The 9,593-nt window shown below is 45.2% G+C and overlaps 1 long non-coding RNA gene across 1 annotated transcript in view; it reads left to right on the forward strand.

The window, feature by feature from the left end:
* Positions 1 to 3,010, forward strand: part of LOC141098924 (uncharacterized) — a 125,217-nt gene extending 122,207 nt beyond the window's left edge. The window contains exon 2 of the long non-coding RNA XR_012234388.1: positions 2,323 to 3,010. This is a non-coding gene — a long non-coding RNA (uncharacterized lncRNA). The remainder of the gene's footprint in view (positions 1 to 2,322) is intronic.
* The last annotated feature ends 6,583 nt before the right edge of the window (positions 3,011 to 9,593 follow it).

Consider the following 9,593-nt stretch of genomic DNA (forward strand, 5'->3'; position numbering starts at 1 on the left):
ATGGATAATGGTCTCTGGAAAAAGGACCAACTCGTGTGTCTCCCTAAGCGGATGTACCCTGCTATTGCCATATGGGCACATGGGCCTACACATCGAGGAAAGAATCAGGCCCTCGCACTGGTGCAAAAATTCTACTGGGCCCCGGTTCTCCAGTTGGCCGGAAGCATTCCCTGTTACCAACATGACTGCAAAAACCACAGCGAAGAAACTGGTGATGGAAGTTATATGCAGATATGGGGTTTCAGAAGTTGTTGAAAGTGACCAAGGTCCGGCCTTTTCTTCTCATGTGTACCAAGAAGGTTTGACAATGCTTGGATCCACTGTAGCCCTCCATACTCAGTACCACCCACAATCCAGAGGGGAAGTTGAGAGGCTGAACGGCACACTGAAGGGACAATTGACCAAAATGATGCAGGAGACTACGGCTCCATGGCCAGAGCTCCTACCCATTTGTACTATACCACATCCGTACTACCCCTATTGCAAAACCTGGCCTGTCCCCATATGAGATATTGTTTGGTGCTAGGCCCCCAGTTGCAAATTTACAGCCTCAGCAGTTATCAGAAGAAAATGACCGTGCTGTTCAATATGTTATTCAGCTTAGTAAGATTTTTTTACTAACACCCATGTTCTAGTTTCCTCTTCTTTTCCAGATTCAGCAGAAACCGACACCTGCTATAACCTGAAGCCTGGTGATTTGGTAGTCGTGAAAAGGCATGTCAGGAAGCACGGACTAGAACCCTTGTATGATGGTCCCTATGAAGTCCTCCTCATCACCCAACAAGTCAATAGCAAATGAAGGGGCATAATGTTTTGGTCTTTCGCATTTTCCATATTATTATTGGTAAATCCCTGTTCCACCCGAGGAGTTATTTGCTTGGACTGACTGTTTTGACACACTCGCTAATAATGCCACAGATAATGCTAAGTTATGGAATTTAACTGTATTACCACCCATCCCTTGAAGATTGTGAGCCCTCGCGGGCAGGGTCCTCTCTCCTCCTGTACCAGTTATGACTTGTATTGTTTAAGATTATTGTACTTGTTTTTATGTATACCCCTCCTCACATGTAAAGCGCCATGGAATAAATGGCGCTATAACAATAAATAATAATAATAATAATAATAATACCTATTGTGGGATGGGTAGGATACCCCTGGTGACAAGGTTATCTGTCAGGAAGTAATACACAACTTCAATATTTGGCCTACAAAGGGGGGGCTTGGGTCCCTAAGAATAAGACTAGTCTAACCAATCTAGGGCAAGTTCCAACGTATGGTTTACAAGTCAGTTTCAATGTAACTTCACACTCTACTGATGCTTTCAAACCAATGTTGCTAGAAAGAAGGTTACATAACACGTCATGGGAATTTTCTAATTTGTTTCCCCAGGGTTCTAACGAAACCTGTGCCAGTATTCCTGGCAATATATCTTGTAATGAGTCCTCTGAATATGTGCCAGGAACCCCCACTTGTGGAAATCCCGATGTAGGTTATTGTAGTCCTTTAGGACAATCTCCAGCTTGGTGTATGCTTGAGAATGCATCTGCATTCATAGACAGCTCATAGATTGGTACTGCAACATTCAGCCCTATGGGATTTACCTGATGACATGTTCTGGGTATGTGGAGACAATGCTTATAAATGGTTGCCAGTAGGGGTAAGAGGTACTTGTACTCTGGGTCGCTTGACCCCGGCCACCTTTGTTATTCTGAACAAACAGTTGTATACACAGGCTATACCCAAACATACATTATACAAAAGAGCTGCGGACAATTCACCCCGCCCTTCAGGGAGACCACATATAGTGCAGATGAGTGTGGCCAATAAAGTTGTCAGTTCCATTTTCATTTACCCTATGATTACACAAATGTGTGATAAATTGGTTAGAGCCACAGATTATCTAGATGATCAAATTTGGGATATATTGGACATACTTAATACTACTGTTGCTGTCCAAAATCAACTTATTATAGTCACTAATCAACATACTATAGTGCTGGATTCCTTAACAGCAGCACAAGGTGGTATGTGTCAGGTCATTGGACCCGCTTGCTGTCATTATATAGATCCTAACAGTACTATGAAGTTAAAGTTAGAAGACATTCAAAGACTCAGAGATCAATACGATAAAGACAATGATCGTAATAAGGACAGTTGGTGGTCAGACACCTTCTCTTTTCTCAATCCAGCCAGTTGGTTTAGGGGAATTGGGGGCTGGATAGCTGGGATCTTACAAAGCTTGTTACACACCGCTGCCTGTATCCTTGTTGTATATGTGATACTAAAACTTGTTCTTTGGTGTATTTCTGTATGTATTAGGAAATTCTGCACTAAGCCAGATAATGATGATGCAAAGGCGTCGTTGCCCCTGCTCTTCTCTGCACCAATCTCAAAAGGCTACTTGATGAAGATGTTGAAGCCAAGCACATGGCTACCTTCAAAAGATCTCCACCACTGTCATCAAAAATTGTTATTCGTGAACTGCAGTATACAGGGGGGACGAGTGCGCCGCGACAGCCATGACTGGTAACATGGCATCAGTCATGTGAAGACCAGTACCCCTCAAGCTGTTAGCTTGGGATAGCACCTCTGATGCTGCATATGTGTTATCAAAATTTATCTAGGGGGGAATTGTGAAGTACGGTATTCAGATGTACGGGACATCTTGTTCTCCGGGATCCATCTTTGTGCTTGCGACGCCATTTTGCTGTTTACAAGTTAAATTTTGTAACTTAACTAGATGAAAGTTCACGGCTGTTATGAAACCACACTGTTCCAGCTTGTACGAGATATGAGATATGAGATGAGACCCTAAAAGAATGTGCTATTGTTCTATATTCTACGTCACGCAGCTAGGGACATATTCTGATTTTCTTACAATACTATTGGCTTAAATGTATTACGATTCTATTGGTAGCTGTATACTTTGCATAATGAAGCAGAATGCTATGTAATGTGAGATTCAGTAAAGGGGCTCAGTGATCTGCCTCGATCCTCCCGTACAGAGACCCCCGTCTCCGTGTGGTCATTCCCAGTTGCTAGCAACGCCCTGTAAATTAATTTGGAAATCACTGGCTCAACCGCGAAGGGTTAATTTAGCCCTACCTCAACAATGACAGCTTCAAGATACCTCCTGTATGAAGAAACTAGTTGCATCCATTGCTCAGAGGTGATTTTGGCCCATTATTCCACACAAACACTCTTCACATCCTGAAGGTTCCATGGCCTTCTTTTATGATCCCTGAGCTTTAGTTCCTTCCATAAATGTTCTGTTGTATTCAGGTCAGGTGATTGGCTGGGACATTCTAGCTTTATTTTCTTTCTCTGAAACCAATAGAGAGTTTCCTTGGCTGTGTGTTTGTTATCATTGTCTTGAATGAAATGTCCTCCCTTGTTTCATCTTCATCATCCTAGTAGATGGCAGCAGATTCTTATCAAGAATGTCATGGTACATTTGTCCATTCATCCTTCTTTCAATCATATGAAGTTGGCAGTGCCTTACGCTGAAAAGCAGCCCCACACCATGATGTTCCCACCACCAAACTTCAATGTTAGTATGGTGTTTTTGGGGAGCTATGCGGTGCATTTTGGCCTCCAAACATGGTGTGTATTATGGCATCCAAAAAGTTCAATTTAGGTTCCATCTCACCATACTATATTCTACCACTTTTTCACAGGCTTGTCTAAAAGTTTTTGAGCACACTAAACGTGCTTGAACATACTTTTTGTTTAGCAATGGAGTCTCGTGTGATGAGTGTGCATATAGGCCATGGATGTTTCTTTGAAACAATTGTACCTGGCTGAACCTAGGTCTTTCTGTAGCTCTCCACAGGTGGTCCTTTGCACTTGGACAATTCTTCCCATAAGTCTTTTCACTCCTCTGTTTGAAATCTTGCTGGGAGCACTTTGTCATGGCCAGATTATGGTGTAATGATGTTCTTTCCATTTCCAGATTATGGCCTGATCAGTGCTCACTACAACCTTCAAAAGTTTAGAAATTCTTCTGTAACCAATGCCATTAATATGTCTTGCAACAATAAGATTGCGAAAGTCTTGACACAACTCACTGGTTTTAAGGGCCTGTCACACTAAGTGATATCTCTAGCAATATCGCTATAACTTGTGACGTTATAGCGATATTGCTAGCGATAGCGCTATGTCTGATACTTACCTACGACCCGCTCCCCCGCTGCTTATCGCTGATCGCGCGAGAACAGGCTGGACTGTTTCTCGTCGTCAGCTTCCTGCGGTGCTTCCTGTGGAGAGACGAGCAACGAGCGTGGAGTCGGGCGGGAGGACGCAGGATCGCCTAGTGTGACAGGTAAGTAGCGACCCCCGTCCCCAGCGATGTCGCTGGTGAGATCTGCCTGTGTGGCAGCTCACTAGCGACCACTTAGCGATGCACCAGCGATCCTGACAGCGTCATATCACTGGTCGGGATCGCTGGTGCATCGCTAAGTGTGACAGTACCTTTACTCATCATGAGATGTTTCTTGTGTGGCACCTTGGAAATGAGGCACTTTTTTTAGGCTATCAGTTGAACGAGCTGATATTATTTTTCACTAAGTAGCTGGTTTGCTTTTAAATTACTGATAGATTTCAGCTGGTGTCATGAATAGCCATGGCTTTATGCACCTCTTTCTTCATGTGTTCAATGCATTTTCCCTGTGTCATTTTACAATATTACACTTCATTTAATTTATGGACATCTATGGTTTGATTAATTTGCCTGTGTGGAATGGATGTTTTGATACCAACATCTGGCGAGAATTTCATGTCAATGGGAAATTTAGAAATACATTTACTTAGAAAATTTGTGACGTGTTCAATCCTTAATTTACCAGCTGTATTTATACACAGAGCACATTCATACAGACATATGTATACACAGAGCACATGCATACATACATATGTATACACAGTGCACATATCTACATATACATACAGCTCTGGCAAAAATTAAGAGACTACTGCAAAATTTTCAGTTTGTCTTATTTTTCGCTTTATAGGTATGTTTTTGAGTAAAATGTAAATTGCTCTTTTAGTCTATAAACTACTGACAACATGTCTCCGAATTTCCAAGCACTACATTTTGTATTTATTTTCGGAAAATGAGAAATGGTCAAAATAACAAAAAGATGCAGTGCTTGCAGACCTCAAATAATGCTAAGAAAACAAGTTCATAATCATTTACAAACAACAATACTAATGTTTTAACTCAGGAAGAGTTCAGAAATCAATATTTTGTGGAATAACCATGATTTTTATTCACAGCTTTCATGCGTCTTGGCATGTTATCCACCAGTCTTTCACACTGCTTTTGGGTGAACATATGCCACTCCTGGTACAAAAATTTAAGCAGTTCTTCTTTGTTTGATGGCTTGTGACTATCCATCTTCCTCTTGATTACATTCCAGAGGTTTTCAATGGGGTTCAGGTCTGGAGATTGGGATGGCCATGACAGGGATGTGGTGGTCCTTCATCCAGTGGCGTAGCGTGGGGGGGGCGGGGGGGGCGGTCCGCCCCAGGCGGCACGTGTGTGGGGGCGGCGCGGCAGCAGCAGCAATTCATCTCCTCTGTGGGAGAAGCGCGGAGGCACAGTGCAGCAGCATCGGGCTGGCCTGTGTGCGGGCACATGAGGCTGAGCAGAGCGGCCTGTTCGCCATCGATAGAAGGGGCGGGCTGTGATGTCGTTCAGCAACGTCCCGCCCCCTCCAGCCTTTGCTCCTCGGTACTGAGGCGGCTTCGGCGCTGGGGGCTGTGGAGGAAGTGGGGACGCTGGCAGCCTTCCCGGGAGGATGGGCCGAGGCCCCATTCATTCATGGCGGAGCCGCCGTCTGACAAGGTGAGAGGTCTCCGGTGGTGTGTGAGTGCCCGACACCAGCGCCATTCCTGTGCCCAGTACAGCAGGGCAGGTGGAGGTGGGCGCACACACTGGCAGCTCACAGTCCTCGTCTGGGACCCCACAAGGGCTCCTTGGGGTCTGTACTGTCACCAGTTCTCTGCCCCTCATTACTTGCGTCCTGGGGTGTGGGGCAGGCACATTACTGTGGGGGTGTCTGCTGGGGGTTGTAGTCCTGATGTGATATAAATGGGGCAATTCTCTGCGCCCCCTGATAGTGAGGCCGGTGCTGGGTGGTCTCCTCATCTCTACACCACAGTTTAAGGGGATTTCCATCACTTATTGTTGGGTCCAAGGTGGAATAATTAAGCCGAGACCCCCAAATCCTATTCTTGCCCCCTGGATCAGCGCCGCTCATCACGCTCACAGCAGAGTCTTGGGCAATCTATGGTCATCAATGTCTGGAAGGGGTGTCGCGTGACCGCTGCAGCCAGTCCAATGCCACCAATCATCTGCAGTGTTCTGTCCTGCGTCGTAGATGATGATGGTGGAGACCTCATCTAGCCGTCCTGTCTAATGGTCGTAGTGATGTGATGTCACACCGCCGCCATCGGTTGTCATTCTGGGGATGCTCCTTAAGTACACAGCCGTACGGTGGCCCCCAGCCGAGTGCAGGGGCCGGGGTTCCTCTCTCATCATGTATGACCGCATACACAGGTCTGCTGGATTTCATACACATCCTATACCCGTGTGTATATATAGAGAACTGCAAGAAGATGAAAGTCTAGAAATTTAGAAATAATAACAGCAGAGTAAAGGTACTGTCACACTAAGTGATATCGCTAGCAATATCGCTATAACTTGTGACGATATAGCGATATTGCTAGCGACATCGCTGTGTGTGATACTTACCTACAACCCGCTCCCCCGCTGATTATCGCTGATCGCGCGAGAACGTCCAGGACTGTTTCTTGTCGTCAGCTTCCTGCGGCGAGACGAGCGACGAGCGTGGAGCCGGGCGGGAGGACGTAGGATCGCCACGTCTGACTGGTAAGTAGCGACCCCCGTCCCCAGCGATGTCGCTGGTGAGATCTGCCTGTGTGGCAGCTCACTAGCGACCACTTAGCGATGTACCAGCGATCCTGACCGCGTCATATCACTGGTAGATCGCTAAGTGTGACTGTACCTTTAGTAGCAGACTAAAAATTATATCTTTGAGTGTAGTGTGGGCTCTTCGGATGCTTCCGGAATCCGGATTATCATTGACCAAAGGGGCGGCAAATTTTTCGACCGCCCCGGGCGCCACAAACAGTTGCTACGCCACTGCCTTCATCCACACATTGATTGACCTAGCTGTGTGGCGTGGCGCATTGTTCTGCTGGAAAAACCAGTCCTCAGAGTTGGGGAACATTGCCTGAGCAGAAGGAATCAACTGTTTTTCCAGGATAACCTTGTATGCGGCTTGATTCATACATCCTTCGCAAAGATTAACCTGCCCAATTCCAGCCTTGTTGAAGCATCCCCAGCTCATCATCGATCCGCTACCAAATTTCACAGTGGGTGCAAGACACTGTGACTTGTATGCCTCTCCAGGTCTCCATCTAACCATTAGACAACCAAGTGTTGGGCAAAGCTGAAAATTAGACTCATCAGAGAATATTACCTTACTCTAGTCCTCTATAGTCCAATCCTTATGGTCTTTGGCAAACTTCAGCCTGGCTCTCCTTTGCTTCTCATTGATGAAAGGCTTTTTTCTACCTTTAGATGACTGAGCCCTGCCTTTAGGAGCCTGTTACGAACTGTTCTTGCCGTGCACTTCACCCCAGCTGCCATTTGCCATTCCTTTTGTAGGTCACTTGATGTCATCCTGCGGTTGCTGAATGACATTCAAATAAGATGACAGTCATCCCAGTCAGTGGAGAGTCATTTTCACCCTCTGCTGGTTTGCAGCTTTGTTGTCCCCAATTTCTGCTGCTTGACCTTGTTGTAATGGACTTCCATCTTCGAAATTTTAAGGCTAGAGGCAACATGACGCTCACAGTATCCCACTGCTAGTAAAGCCAGAATTGAGCCCTTCTTTTCCTCATTCAAGACTTTTCTTTTCAACTCCTTTGGCATGGTTAAAAGTTATTTTTTCATTCCTATTACTTTTGGGATATTACTAGTACTTGTTTTGCCATCCAGCTTGTCCTATTGCAAGAGGATTGTGAACACCATAGAAGAGTTTTTTATACTTTCCTTCGTTAAATAAGATTTGGTTCAGGTGATCACCTAATCAGAAGCACATTAAGTTGAATGAGGTGTACTCTGGTTGGAATTCAACTGACACTGGAATGGCATGGCTGTCAGACATGTAGAGAAGCTGATTTTAATAAAACTGTGCAATGGTCTCTTAATTTTTGCCAGAGCTGTAGATAAAGCACATGTGTTATGAATGGGTCACCGAGGAGGATAGCAGGCCCAGGCTAAGCCACAGAAAACCAGAGAGGTTGGTAAATAAGTGGATTGCAGACCCCTGATCCTGTCCACACAACTAGCAGTAGCCGTGGAGCGTACCTACGATGATCCTAGATGCCTCGTCACAGCCGGACAGCAAACTAAGCCTAAAGCAAGAGAGGGGAAATCTAAACTGTCCCGGAGCAGACCCAAAAGGAATAGATAGCCCCCAAACATACATTGTCGGTGAGACAAGATGAAAACACAAACGCAGGCAGAAAAATAGACTGAGCAAACGATGGGGCCCACACTGACTAGACAGGACAGGAAAGGAAAGACACTGTCTGCAATTGCGCAAAAAACCCTGCAAAAGTCCAACACGTCTGATTCACAAAAAACACTGAAGTCTCATGACTTCACCCCACTATATCAGCACTCTGGTATATTCTGAAAACAAAGCAAAAAGAGACCAATATAACAGGGGACAAAACAAACTGGCATAATCAGTAACATATGGGCGGTGATTCAGCACAGCCCCAGCCGGAGCTGGCTGACCCGCACAAAGCAGAGATAGACAAAGCCAGATAAAATGCAAACAGAGTAGCAAATGAACCACTTAGCTGAACATGCAGGGACAGAGCAGGAGACATCAGACCTCAGGAGGCACAGGAAGAAAATCACCAGCAGGGATTGAGGGAGTCGGCTGTCTTAAATCCCAGTCTGAAACCCCAGATCTCCAATCGTCTTCCTCATTATCAGGTGGCAAGCCTCTGTCAATCAGATCAGCTCCACTACCTCTAGTAACCACCAGAGGGAGCCCAGAAAGAGAACTTGCAACCCCTCTGTCAATCTGACCAGCTCCACCACCCTCAGTAATCACCAGAGGAAAGACAGAGAGAGAATTCACAACACACATGCATGCACACACATGTACACACAGAGCACATACATACACACATACATTTACACACACTATAATAAACTATAGACGACTTACCAGTCTATCGCTACCTATTAAGTTCGGCTAGATGTGCTATATATTATCAATGCAGTTTCTGCTGTAAACACTTGAGGCCTTTAAGGGGGTGCCCCAATACCAGCCCTGTCTACCATATAAATGTGGAGCTTCTTATCCAGATACTGTCTAAATGCCAAACTAAAGTTAAAAAGCTGCAAGATGTGAAGAAATTATTTACTTTCAAGTCTCTGGGAACTTTTTAAAACCTTTGATACTAATATGACAGTTTAAGATTAAGAGATAACCAAGTCTCTCAATTTAAAGCTTGTTTTCCCAATCTCTGGCACACACAGG

The sequence above is a fragment of the Dendrobates tinctorius genome, unplaced genomic scaffold (genome assembly GCF_039654945.1).
Source record: "Dendrobates tinctorius isolate UK_male_01 unplaced genomic scaffold, ASM3965494v1 ptg000097l, whole genome shotgun sequence".
NCBI lineage: Eukaryota > Metazoa > Chordata > Amphibia > Anura > Dendrobatidae > Dendrobates > Dendrobates tinctorius.